General features: G+C 38.3%; 3 non-coding genes across 3 annotated transcripts; 2 read left to right on the top strand and 1 right to left on the bottom strand.

Moving 5' to 3' along the window:
• The first annotated feature begins 11,893 nt into the window (after positions 1–11,893).
• Positions 11,894–12,034, top strand: LOC130224201 (U4 spliceosomal RNA). Its single transcript, XR_008837270.1, has one exon. It is a non-coding gene; the product is annotated as a U4 spliceosomal RNA (small nuclear RNA).
• Positions 12,035–12,645: 611 nt separating this feature from the next.
• trnas-gcu (transfer RNA serine (anticodon GCU)) lies at positions 12,646–12,727 on the bottom strand. Its single transcript has one exon. It is a non-coding gene; the product is annotated as a tRNA-Ser (tRNA).
• Positions 12,728–14,381: 1,654 nt separating this feature from the next.
• LOC130224184 (U4 spliceosomal RNA) lies at positions 14,382–14,522 on the top strand. Its single transcript, XR_008837254.1, has one exon. It is a non-coding gene; the product is annotated as a U4 spliceosomal RNA (small nuclear RNA).
• Positions 14,523–14,921: the final 399 nt, after the last annotated feature.

Below are 14,921 nucleotides of genomic sequence, written 5' to 3'. Positions count from 1 at the left end.
GACAAAACTAAACAAAAATAGACAAAATCAGACAAACTAAACAAAATGAGACAAAACTAAACAAAAGTAGACAAAATCAGACAAAACAAAAGTAGATGAAATCAGACAAAACAAAACTAGAAAAAAGTAGACAAAATCAGACAAAATGCATATAGACAAAATCAGACAAAATTAAAGTAAACAAAATCTGACAAAACAAAAGTAGACAAAAGTAGACAAAATCAGACAAATAAAACTAGACAAAAGTAGACAAAGTCAGACAAACAAAACTAGACAAAACAAAACTAGACAAAAGTAGACAAAATCAGACAAAAGTAGACGAAATCAGACAAAACAAAATTAAACAAAAGTAGACAAAATCTGACAAAACTAGACAAAACTAAACAAAAATAGACAAAATCAGGCAAAACTAAACAAAATGAGACAAAACTAAACAAAATGAGACAAAACTAAACAAAACTAGACAAAATCAGACAAAACTAAACTAGACAAAAGTAGACAAAATCAGACAAAACAAATCTAGACAAAATCTGACAAAACAAAACTAGACAAAAGTAGAAAAAATCAGACAAACAAAACTAGACAAAACAAAAGTAGACAAATATAGACAAAATCTGACAAAACTAGAAAAAAGTAGACAAAATCAGACAAAAAGAAATTAGACAAAACTAAATAAAACTAGATAAAAGTAGACAAAATCGGACAAAACTAAACAAACCTAGACAAAACAAAACTAGACAAAACTAAACAAAAATAGACAAAATCAGACAAAACTAAACAAAATGTGATAAAACTAAACAAAACTAGACAAAAGTAGACAAAATCAGACAAAAAACTAGAAAAAAGTAGACAAAATCAGACAAAATGCATCTAGACGAAATCAGACAAAATAGAAGTAAACAAAATCTGACAAAAGTAGACAAAATCAGACAAACAAAACTAAACAAAACTAGACAAAAGTAGACAAAATCAGACAAAACGAAATTAGACAAAACTAAACAAAACTATACAAAAGTTGACAAAATCGGACAAAACTAAACAAAAATAGACAAAATCAGACAAAACTAAACAAAATGAGACAAAACTAAACAAAACTAGACAAAAGTAGACAAAATCAGACAGAACAAAAGTAGATAAAATCCGACAAAACAAAACTAGAAAAAAGTAGACAAAATCAGACAAAATGCATCTAGACAAAATCAGACAAAATAAAAGTAAACAAAATCTGACAAAACAAAAGTAAACAATATCAGACAAAACGAAATTAGACAAAACTAAACAAAACTAGACAAAAGTAGACAAAATCAGACAAAAGTAGACAAAATCAGACAAACCAAAATTAGACAAAACTAGACAAAAGTAGACAAAATCTGACAAAACTAGACAAAACTAAACAAAAATAGACAAAATCAGACAAAACTAAACAAAAAGACAAAATTAGACAAAATCAGACAAAACTAAACTAGACAAAAGTAGACAAAATCAGACAAAACAAATCTAGACAAAATCTGACAAAACAAAACTAGACAAAAGTAGACAAAATCAGACCAACAAAACTAGACAAAACAAAACTAGACAAATATAGACAAAATCTGACAAAACTAGACAAAAGTAGACAAATCAGACAAAAAGAAATTAGACAAAACTAAACAAAACTAGACAAAAGTAGACAAAATCGTACAAAACTAAACAAACCTAGACAAAACAAAACTAAACAAAAATAGACAAAATCAGACAAAACTAAACAAAATGTGACAAAACTAAACAAAACTAGACAAATCAGACAAAAAAACTAGACAAAAGTAGACAAAATCAGACAAAACGAAATTAGACAAAACTAAACAAAACTATACAAAAGTAGACAAAATCGGACAAAACTAAACAAAATCAGACAAAACTAGACAAAATCAGACAAAACAAACGTAGACACGTAAACGTGGATATTTTTGATTCTGTCAATAATTATTTTTTAGATCACTATAGTATTAGATGTTTTTTTTTGAAGACCTATATATTAAAGTATAATGATTTTAATATGAACATGTAAAATTACAATATAATAAACAATTCAGTAAACAATATACATCACATTATAAATATATTAAATTAAAATGCTGATGAAACAAGGGACGCAGTGGCGCAGTAGGTAGTGCTGTCACCTCACAGCAAGAAGTTCGCTGGGTTGCTGGTTTGAGCCTTGGCTTGGTCAGTTGGTGTTTCTTTGTGGAGCTTGCATGTTCTCCCTGCGTTTGCGTGGGTTTTCTCCGGGTGCTTCGGTTTTCCCCAAAGACATGTGGTACAGGTGAATTAGGTAGGCTAAATAGTCTGTAGTGTGTGTGTGAGAGAGAGAGATAGAGAGAACTGTGTGTGAGAGTGTAGGGAGAGAGTGAACATTTAGGTGTGTGCGCGTGTGTGTGTGGGAGAGAGAGAGAGAGAGTATGCATGTGAGTAAACATGCTGAATTATCTCATGAGTGAAGGGATTTTCTGGTAAAAGGGTCTGACGATGTGAGTTCTTGTACTATAGAAACTATTGACATCCATCAAATATCTACAAACAAACAGTCAAATATCAATTTCTTACAATTGTGCTAATGCTGGTACACAAGTATTTGCCATTTAAGAGGTAATCATCTTTGAAAGTTGTGATTTCCACACATAAGTTCTAAATATTCATTATATTTACTCCAAAAATATCCTAAAAGTGTCGAAAAATGTATATACTTAAGAAATGATCTATATTCATGAATAAATAACAAGCTGTGTCATATTTATTCTGTGAATGATCAAAAGTTGATATTTCTCAGCAAACAGTCCATTCAGACTGCAGAAATGCATGATATGAAATCATTAGTTTTGCTTTTCTACCTTTACTATAAAGTGACAAATCAACCATTTGGTCGAGCATGTTTTTGAAACATTAATACAAACACACTGAATATTTTTCATGGCACCAAGTAACATAACTTTGTAAAGTTAGGGCTCTTAGAGGGTAATATGTCAAAAATTAATATGCTTACCTTGCAAATTTTTACCAAAAACAGTTGACATGATGTCAGGACTGATTTCCTTGTTTTTGATTTTAATGTAGAAGCAATGTTGTGACGAGTGCTTTTGATTGAGTTAGAGACAACTAGTGGATTTTTTTGGCATAACATACTTCAACCAAGTGGTAGAGATGGCTCAATCAGGTTTAGTTAAGTCAGGTACTCCTCTCAATAAGATATGGTCAAAATATGGTCAACCATTTGGTCGAGCAGGCAGTTAAAGGGATAATATCTAAATATTAATATATTTATAGATTTTAATTAAAAAAATTCTTGTGTTGTGAAGAAAAAATCTAATTATGTATGGAAATCATCATCAATGTTTAGATATCGAATGGAACTGAATCGATGGCATGATAATTGTAGCCAAACTAAACCGTAAAACCAGTGTAAATTCACACCCCTACTCGATACAATTATAGACCTTTTTCTTGGCTGCTGCATGGAGGGCGCCATAGCGACCAGCGTCTTCCGGTAAAATGTTTAGAACTTCCGTTTACAGCGTTTACAACCGGTAATTTGCGCTCCGAAAATGGGTTTCAATAGCGTTTTAGTGGATTACAGAGTGTTTTTGTGACAACTTTGAAAGGTGTGTGTTAAAGCTGTTATAATCTGTCAGATCTGTGGTTCAAGCGTGAGAGAAAAACAGTATTGTAAGTCATGTTTCTTTTCGTTCTGCTTAATCACGTGCCCCAAAAAAGATATTTAAAATAAACAAAACAATATGATGTCTTTTGACTGCTTTCTGTAATAACTACATTACACAATACTTGTACTTTTACTTTCAGTACTTGAGTAGTACATTTTGAAATAAACTACTTGCAATACTTAAGTACAGAAAATGTTGAATACTTTAGTACTTCCACTTAAGTATGGTGCTTAAAGAGCACTTCAACTTCTACTCAAGTCACTTCTTGATAGTGTACTTGTACTTTTACTTAAGTCTGGCTCTGATCACAAGTGACTTATTTTAGATTTCAAATGCCAAAATACACATTAGTAGTAGCAGAACAATCATTACAATTTATGAAAGACACCACGGTTGTCTGTGAAAAGGGCAATAATTATATAAGCATGATCTGACAACGTGCTTACTTCATCCAGTATCACGTGTGTATAATTAGACATTAAGCGCTGTCCGTACTTTTGCGCGTACGGGTCAATTTAGGACCATGATCTGTGAACAGCCATGCAAAAAAAAAATCAGATCTGAGATAAAAATCAGATTTGAGCACTAAGCCTGGCAGTGTAAACGTAGCCTTTGTTTCTGTTCAGGTTCTTCATTGACGCAACTGTGGCATAATGGTTTCTAAGTTGGATCCAAAGGTTGCTGGTAAAATTCTCTGTCCCAACAGGAAATGAAGATGGGGGAGTGAATGAATCTCTCCATCTTTGATGCCCAGCTGAGGTGCCCCTGAGCAAGGCACCGAACCCCTAATTGGCACCACCCCCTCGGGCCCTAGAAGCAAAAGCTGCCCACACTGCATGTTCTCACTGCTCACTCGTGTCTGTGCACTTGGATGGGTCAAATGCAGAGGACCAATTTCAACCATACTTCACTTCACTTCAATAAACAAAGACTGAGATAAGCAAAGCCAACATCTCCATAACATTACCTTGCAGTGTACATCATTACCCAAGCCTGTTCAAAAAATACCTGGTTCCTGCCAGACAGAACCCATGGTTTGAGCATCTGATCATGATGCTTCTTAAGTGTGTTTCTGCTGTAACTGTTGAGGGTTTACAAAGAATATTTAGTTTTCTGTGTTTTACATCTACTGTCATTTGTGATGGATTTCCTTTTCTAATTTACACAGACCCTCAGCAACAAAAACCAAAAAGCACCTTACAAAGTATGTGCAACAAAAATGTTACTCAAAGATATCTGAAAGTTATATGTATTTCAAGTATATTTACATAATTTTTTATATAGTTGCAGAGGCTGACTGTGAGCAGCCATCACTACCCAGAAAAGAAGATGAGGTACAACATTTCACTCATCATCTTTGCACATGTATTAATATTATAATCCCCTACTGCACAGACTTTTATGTGCATATGTACAATTTTATTTTTTTTTTTTTTATTATACTAATTCTGTCAGATTCAATTGGTGAAACTTGGAGACATCCAAATCCGCAGTGACACCTGGACAGCAATCAAAAAAAAACACCAGGGATTCTTTATTTGTGAAAGAATTGGCTGTGGCATTCTGGGGCACGAAGACTCTGGCGGAGAGAAGTCTCACAGGGAAGGAATGCCCCACCACTAAAACTACAAAGAGGCCTTTAACCCCACAGAAACTACACACACTGAAAGGTAGCAGAAGCCACAAGTTTATTGTAAAATGCCAAGTACTGAGCTATGAAGTAATAAATGTGTCTTTGTTCTTGTAGGACAGTAACATCACTGCTTATCTGTACATGTCTGTTTTAGCCTGCTTCAAGGAATGGCTGGTGAAAGGGAATGTGGAGGAGCCAGAGCTGCAGGCCAGATTTGTAAAGGCTGGACGCTACATTACAGAAAAAATCATGGACATTAAAAAACAACAACAAAAAAATGAAGTTAATTGATTTATGATGTAAATGTATTAATAACCCCACTATTATTAATTTATTAAGTATTATTAAGCATTAGCAAATAATGAATTCATAAATTGTTAAGCATTAACTCTATGTTAATGGATGTTAGTAAGCAGTTTATCAATACAGCATGTATAATGTGCATAATGATTGTTTTTATACTAAATGTAAACAGCAATGTAAACAATGCTCGTAAACTCTTTGCAACGATAGAGAAACTCACAACCCCCCCCAGTCGGATTCCCAGTGAGCTACTCTCTGAAAGCAAATGTAATGAGTTTGCTCATTTCTTTACTGACAAGATCAATAATATCAGAAAGGCAATCAGCTCATCCAATCAGCCAAATTGTGTCGACGTCAGACTAGCTCAACCACAACTTAAGAAATCAGACATTATGTCCGATTTCATGGCAATTAATGGTAAAATCTTAGAAGAGATCGTGCAAATTATGAAAACATCAACCTGCAGTCTCGACACGCTCCCCACATCATTCTTTAAAACGGTATTTACCTGCTTAGAAATGGATCTTCTAAAAGTGGTAAATGCTTCACTTCTCTCTGGGATTTTTCCTAACTCACTTAAAACTGCAGTTGTTAAACCCCTCTTGAAGAAGAGCAACCTGGATAACACCATATTGAGCAATTACAGGCCCATCTCAAATCTCCCTTTCATTGGCAAAATCATTGAAAAAGTTGTTTTTAACCAGGTTAACAAGTTCCTAAACTACAAGAGGTGTTTGGACAATTTTCAATCTGGTTTCAGACCACATCACAGTACAGAGAGCGCCCTTATAAAGATAATCAATGACATCCGCCTAAATACAGATTCAGGCAAACTAACAGTGCTGGTACTGCTTGATCTCAGTGCCGCATTTGACACTGTCGATCACAGCATACTTCTGGATAGGCTGGAAAACTGGGTTGGGCTGTCTGGGACGGTCCTCAAATGGTTCAGATCTTACCTTGAAGGGAGAGGATACTATGTCAGTATAGGTGACCATAGGTCAGGGTGGACACCCATGACATGTGGAGTCCCACAAGGCTCGATTCTGGCACCACTCCTGTTCAACCTTTATATGCTCCCTCTGAGCCAAATAATGAGAAAGAACCAAATCTCCTGCCACAGCTATGCTGATGACACTCAGATCTACCTAGCCTTACTGCCTAATGACTACAGCCCCATTGACACCCTCTGCCAATGCATTGATGAAATTAACAATTGGATGTGCCAAAACTTTCTTCAGTTAAACAAAGAGAAAACTGAAGTCATTGCGTTTGGGAACAGAGATGAGGTTCTCAAGGTGAATGCGTACCTTGGCTCTAAGGGTCAAACAACAAAAAATAAGGTCAAGAATCTTGGTGTGACTCTGGAGTCAGATCTGAGTTTCAATAGTCATATCAAAGCAGTTAGTAAATCAGCATACTATCATCTCAAAAACATTGCAAGAGTTAGATGCTTTGTTTCCAGTGAAGACTTAGAGAAACTTGTTCATGCTTTTATCAGCAGCAGGGTGGATTACTGTAATGGCCTCCTCACTGGCCTTCCCAAAAAGACAGTCAGTCAGTTGCAGCTCATCCAGAATGCTGCGGCCAGAATTCTGACCAGAACCAGGAAATCAGAGCACATCACACCTGTCCTCAGGTCTTTACACTGGCTCCCAGTCACATTTAGAATAGATTTTAAAGTATTATTACTGGTCTATAAATCACTAAATGGCCTAGGACCTCAATACATTATAGATATGCTCACTGAATACAAACCTAACAGATCACTCAGATCTTTAGGATCAAATAGATTAGAAATCCCAAGAGTTCAGTCAAAGCAGGGTGAATCGGCTTTCAGCTACTACGCCCCTCGTTGCTGGAATCAGCTTCCAGAAATGATCAGATGTGCTCCAACATTAGGCACATTCAAATCAAGACTGAAAACACATCTGTTTAGCTGTGCCTTTACTGAATGAGCACTGTGCTACGTCCGACAGATCGAACTACTATGTTTTTCTCTTCTTTTTCATTCTTTTATAACACATTTTATCAGCTTTTATTTTATTTTATTTTTATTCTTACCATTTTTATGTTTGTTTTTATTTCTCTTATAATTGTTTCTTTTATTCCTGTTTATGTAAAGCACTTTGAATTGCCACTGTGTATGAAATGTGCTATATAAATAAACTTGCCTTGCCTTGCCTAAATGACGTATTGCATTATCTACAAACCAGTTACTTAAGAATAGTTGGTGTTTGTTTTAAGATCAAGATTAAGACATTTGTTTTTTTAATTTACATTTACATATCTTATTACTTAGTCATATAGTAATAGTTATTTTGTATGTTAATAAGTGTTTTATTAACTTTAGAAGGTCACAAAACTGGATGAAGTTGAGTTAATAAAGCAATTATTAACATACAAATTAGTTTATTAATCATATAATTATGCATTTTGAATGATCTAAAAAAGCTATTTTTAAATAACTTGTTTGTTAATAATGCAATACTGATATTAGTAATGTAAAATGAATTATTAAGAAAGTATGAAAACACAATCATTAGGCACACTACACACGTGGTTATAAGTCAAGAATATAGCATATGTAGCTGTATTTATAAACCGCTTACTAATGTCTATTAGGGTTGAGTTAATGCTTAACAAATAATAAATTCACTATTGCTAATGCTTAATAAATGGTCCATAGTGTGTAATGTTGCCTTACCTATTATAAACCAATGTGGGTTATTTTAAAGAGCCCATATTATGGGTTTTTGAAAATGCCCTTCCATGTAGTGTGTCACACAGCTCTAAGTGAAGTGAAATATCCGGCTTAAATCTGTAAGTGTACAGTGTTTAAAATTATTGATTCATCTATAAAAGAGTCGACTCATAGTGCTTCAAACGAGTCGTCTTGATAACGAGTCATTAGGTGTTTCGCGATGACGCGGCTACGAAACACAAGCCTCGCCAGTAGTTACGCGCGCAAACCCGGGAGATTCACACACACACAGACGCCGCCGGTCAAATGAAGTTACGCTGTGCTCAGATGGATAATACTGACAGTCTCTACCCAAAGATGAAACTGTGAAGAGTCAGTGGTTGAGGTTCATTCACTAGTGTAAGTAAGTGCGATTAAAATTGTTGCCTCCTTTACTCTAGCTTGCAAATTATGTATTTATTGTGTTTTGTTACTTGTTAACCTGATACAGTACACGCGGTTGCTCTTTATATTCTCTTATCACATGTAAGCCACGTTGAAAACGCGACGCGTTCCGCTTTGTTTACGGATTTAACGTTAAATGCTTTTGTGAGCTCGCGTTCCACTGCCGTTTGTCGTTGCTATGGGCATCGTAAGCTAGGAGACAGGAGACTCGTGTCGATCTCCCTAGTTCTGAGGAGGAGCGTGATGTGTGTGTGTTTGTGTTTGTGTGTGTGTGAGAAAAAGAGCAGGTCGAGTGTGTGACGGCTAGGAGACAGGAGACGCGTGTCGCTCTCCCTAGTTCTTCTGAGGAGCATAATGTGCGTGCACGTGCGTGTGTGTGTGTGAGAGAGAGAGAAAAAGAGCAGGTAGAGTGTGTGACGGCTAGGAGACTCGCGTCGATCTCCCCAGTTCTTCTGAGGAGGGTTGTGTCTGTGTGTGAAAAAAGCCTTACACTATGAAGCGTGTATGCACTGTGACTACTTTTATATTGATTAGCAGCTGGGCATTTCACTCACTCTCGCGCTGAAGCCTGTCACTGTCGACCAATCGCAGCAGGCTGTTATTGGTCCAATCAGCACAGATTAGCTTCGCGCTGAGGAGGGGGTTGGGAACAAATGAATCGCTGAACGATTCATATGGGAGTCGCTGGGATAATTAGGTAAAAATAAATGCAGATTATAAGACCATGAAAGTGTTTTTTGACCTTGCATGCATATTAGACTGTTGTTGGAGACCGTTACAACCTACATATGACCCTATTTCATGTATAATATGGGCTCTTTAAGGTTGGTAACCATAATGCGATGCTGTAAAATGTACCTGTTGAAACTTTTTAAAAAGTCAATACATTTAGTTGAATGCTGTTGAAGAATGTACATTACATCTTGGATAAACTGAGGGTTTATAAAAAAAATATATAAACATTTTTGTTGTAATTATTTTCCGTCACACTACACAATGAATGACATGAACACATTTAATTTTTGCACTTTGGGTAAAGGTGGTTTTGTTATTTTTAGTGTTTTCATTAATAAAATTATAAGTTTCCTAACTGGTTTCTTGCATTTAAGTACATGTTTTTGGCTGTTTTTTGCAGTCTTGCACCAGCATTGAAGGCCATCTCAGTGAGAGGAAGGGCCACCAGCCATATCTACTAGGATCAGGAAGGATCAAGGGGAGGATCGACTATTTCTATGTGGTTATGGACAAACATCTCATCCTATGTGCAGCTCCTTGAGTGCTGTTGATGAACTCTTTAAAGACTATGTGTTCAACTTGACGTACGAGGAAGCACTTGTCATCATATTTACCTTTCTCCAAACTACGGTCTACAATATCGATGTGGCCTACCAGTGAGTCACCCAGGGTAAAGGAACTGCATGCAAAGCTTTTACACTAAATGTTTCTTTTACAATAAAGTGTGTCTGTTGTCAAAGCTGGCAAGCAAGCACACCTCATTAAGACACTTACCATTTTTGACACTGAAAATGCTGTACATTTTATATTGGTTTAACTGTGCGTTTAGGATGCATTGTTAAAAATAAAAGTTTAAACTGGTACACTGTTCTGACAATTTTTTTTAAATGATCAATGCAAACTGTCCTGTAATGCAGTGAACAATCTATATAACTAAAAATACATTTAAATATCAACCTAGGTATGTATGAGCACTATATTATTAGTGTTAAGAAGAACACTCTTAGTGTTAAGCTATTAACGCTGTGAGTGTAGTTTTAACATTTACTTTATGCAAATAGGGAAAGGGAGTGGAAAACACAGAGTTAAAGTTAACACTAGCAGTGCTTTTTTAACACTATGCAAGTGTAAAAAAATGTACTCTTTTTCAAGTGTAAATTTAACTCAATTCAGTGTGGACCTATATAAACACTAAAGAAGTGTTAATTTTCACACTTTGAGAGTGAAATTAACACTTCAACATTTGCTGTGTAAGCACAGCGTTGTGCTAGAGAAAGGGTTAACTTTTGGGACTCGAATGGATGTTCTTACAGAAAAGATGAAGATAAAGGTTGTCATAAGGAGCTTTATCAGTAGCTTTGATCAGTGCCCCAGAGTTAAGGCTGATTTGTACCTCTGCGTCAAGCGCACGCGTATGCTACGGCGCAGCCTACACGTGGTTGCATAGCACTTCGCTGTGGCCGTGGGCGACATTGACGCGCACCTCTCAAAAAATGTAACGCGTACGCATAGCGCAAGCTCTGAGATTGGTCGGCTTGGTAGCGCTGACGAGTGTGGGCGGAGGTGAGAGCCGCTCGAGCGTGAAGCAGCAGGTGTTTACAAGTGTGGAGTCCCATGAAGTGATTGTTTTGTGTTAACCTTTTCATTAAAGTTGTTGCACGTCCACTGGTTCCTGCCTCAAAATGAGCGAATTTGAGCCACTTGCACATTAAGGAAGCGTTCAGAAAAAAACAAAACACCAGCGAAGAAACTCAACACAGAGAAACATAAACACCTACTGCCAGTTAGCGTTTCGGAAGTGTATTGAAGAGCAACAGAAACAGTGCGCAGAAGTATAAGTTGCACGGCTACGCGCAAGGCTTGCGCCGTGGATCACGCTGATCACTTGACACAGAAGTATAAACCAGGCTTTATTGTTCAACATTAACTGCAACAAGTTTCTTCTGGTTTTGTTGGAGAGAAACTAGACAGAATGCCTGAGTCTAAAAACGGCAGCATAGCTGACCTTGGATTTCTGTCAAAATATGGTTTCAGTGCCCTTGCATTCTTCATTACCTTACCCCAATCCCTGTACAGCCCAATAAATACATCCCAATCTCAACCCTTTTCTCTGCCGTTCAGCGTTGTGACTCCGCCCCCTTTACCAGATTACCCACAACTCTCTTCTCCCAGATTCACATAAGTAGTGTATACTTTTCTTTAAGTAAAAATGAAACAATGTATAAGTAATTATTTTTGGACAAATCAATAACCTGTTCTGCAGACACAGCATGCACTCATTGGTGCCAGAGGGCTGATTGCTGGCAGTTTAAAGTTTGATGCCACCTTGTCGTTGCATGTCCAGATTGGTACACAGAAGAGTTCGTAGCTGTTATAGCTATTCTTTCGCAGAGGCAATATCGTAGCCTATGAGGTCTATCCGAGGCGTGATCATTGCTGGTTGAAAACTTTACTCAATACCTCGCTGGGATGACTTGTAATACAGTCAGCTCTGGCAATTTTTGTCAGCCTCTTAGTAGGCTTAATATTCTGTTGAAAAGGATAGCTGTGCTCCTGTTTTTTAACATGTTGCAACTTTCGTTGAGCTCCTAAACATGCTACAGGCTGGATTAACCTGTACCATAACATTCTTCAGAGTGCGTGTAAGAAACCTTCCATGGAAGCACCAGGCTCTCTAAAATACTAAAGCAATTGAACGACGAGAGTGGGATTCGAACCCACACAGGCAGAGCACAGTGGATTAGCGGTCCATCCCTGCTGGAGGCTGGATTAACTTCTACCATAACATCCTTCAAAACGCTAAGAGGGTGCGAGTAAAACACCTTCCACGGAAGCACGGGGCTCTCTCAAACACCATAGCAAATGGTCAACGAGGATGGGATTCAAACCCACACAGGCAGTGCACAATGGATTAGAAGTGCATCACCCTAACTACTCGGCCTCCTCATCACGTATGCGCCTACTTCTTTGATGGAGGCTGGACTGCGGCACATATTTGTTTCTGCAATTCTGTATGTTTCTGCAATTATGTTCGGTAAGATGACTTTCAATTTTGCCATAACATGCTTCGAAGCACGAAGATGGTGTGAGTAAGATAACTTCCCGGAAGCACCGGGCTCTCATAAAATGAACGACGAGGATGGGATTCGAACCCATGCGTGCAGAGCACAATGGATTAGCAGTCCATCGCCTTAACCACTCGGCCACCTCGTCATGCATGTAGCCGCTTTCCTGATGGGGGCTGGACTTTGGCATATATGTATGTATTTGCAGCTACTTTCGATACAGATGACATTAAATTTTGCAGCAACATCCTTCAAAACGCTAAGAGGGTGCGAGTAATACACCTTCCACTGAATCGCCGGGATCTCTCAAATGCCAGTGCATTTGAGCGACGAGGATGGGATTCGAACCCACGCGTGCAGAGCACAATGGATTAGCAGTCCATCGCCTTAACCACTCGGCCACATATGCTGTCACTTTCCTGATGGAGGCTGGACTGGGGCACATATGTGGTCATGTATGTTTTTGCAACTGTTTTCGGTAAGATGACACTCAATTTTGCCATAACATGCTTCGAAGCACGAAGAGGGTGCATGTAAGTTACCTTCCACGTAAACACCAGGCTATCTTAAACGAATGACCAGGCTGGAATTCGACTCACACATGCAAAGCATGACGGATTAGCAGTCCATCGCCTTGACCACTCAGCCACCTCGCCGCGCACATAGGTGCTCTCCTAATGGAGGCTGGACTATGGCAAATACGTATGTTTTTGCAGCTATTTTCGCTAAATATTACATACAGTTTTGCCATAAACATCCTTTAAGACGCTGAGAGGTGCAAGTAAGAAACCTTAGACAGAAGCAGTTGCCTCTCTCAAAACAGTGAAACTATGAGGATGGGATTTAAACCAGAACTTGCAGAGTACAACATACTAACCTAAGCATTCGGCCACCTCGTCACGTGTAAGCACAGCGCAAGTGCAAGCTCTGAGATTGGTCGGCTTGGTAGCGCTGACGAGTGTGGGCGGAGGTGAGAGCCGCTCGAGCGTAAAGCAGCGGGTGTTTACAAGTGTGGAGTCCCATGAAGGAGCTCCGGATGGAGACTGTTGTTTTGTGTTAACCTTTTCATTAAAGTTGTTGCACGTCCACTGGTCCCTGCCTCAAAATGAGCGAATTTGAGCCAATTGCACATTAAGGAAGCGTTTAGAAAAAAACAAAACACCAGCGAAGAAACTCAACACAGAGAAACATAAAAACCTACTGCCAGTTAGCGTTTCGGAAGTGTATTGAAGAGCAACAGAAACAGTGCGCAGAAGTATAAGTTGCACGGCTACGCGCAAGGCTTGCGCCGTGGATCACGCTGATCACTTGACACAGAAGTATAAACCAGGCTTTATTGTTCAACATTAACTGCAACAAGTTTCTTCTGGTTTTGTTGGAGAGAAACTAGACAGAATGCCTGAGTCTAAAAACGGCAGCATAGCTGACCTTGGATTTCTGTCAAAATATGGTTTCAGTGCCCTTGCATTCTTCATTACCTTACCCCAATCCCTGTACAGCCCAATAAATACATCCCAATCTCAACCCTTTTCTCTGCCGTTCAGCGTTGTGACTCCGCCCCCTTTACCAGATTACCCACAATTCTCTTCTCCCAGATTCACATAAGTAGTGTATACTTTTCTTTAAGTAAAAATGAAACAATGTATAAGTAATTATTTTTGGACAAATCAATAACCTGTTCTGCAGACACAGCATGCACTCATTGGTGCCAGAGGGCTGATTGCTGGCAGTTTAAAGTTTGATGCCACCTTGTCGTTGCATGTCCAGATTGGTACACAGAAGAGTTCGTAGCTGTTATAGCTATTCTTTCGCAGAGGCAATATCGTAGCCTATGAGGTCTATCCGAGGCGTGATCATTGCTGGTTGAAAACTTTACCCAATACCTCGCTGGGATGACTTGAAATACAGTCAGCTCTGGCAATTTTTGTCAGCCTCTTAGTAGGCTTAATGTTCTGTTGAAAAGGATAGCTGTGCTCATGTTTCTTTAACATGTTGCAACTTTCGTTGAGCTCCTAAACATGCTGCAGGCTGGATTAACCTGTACCATAACATTCTTCAGAGTGCGTGTAAGAAACCTTCCATGGAAGCACCAGGCTCTCTAAAATACTAAAGCAATTGAACGACGAGAGTGGGATTCGAACCCACACAGGCAGAGCACAGTGGATTAGCGGTCCATCCCTGCTGGAGGCTGGATTAACTTCTACCATAACATCCTTCAAAACGCTAAGAGGGTGCGAGTAAAACACCTTCCACGGAAGCACGGGGCTCTCTCAAACACCATAGCAAATGGTCAACGAGGATGGGATTCAAACCCACACAGGCAGTGCACAATGGATTAGAAG

Source organism: Danio aesculapii, chromosome 4 (genome assembly GCF_903798145.1).
Source record: "Danio aesculapii chromosome 4, fDanAes4.1, whole genome shotgun sequence".
Classification (NCBI taxonomy): domain Eukaryota; kingdom Metazoa; phylum Chordata; class Actinopteri; order Cypriniformes; family Danionidae; genus Danio; species Danio aesculapii.
The sequence above is the reverse complement of the archived record's forward strand: the minus strand, read 5'-3'. Positions and strand labels throughout refer to the sequence as shown.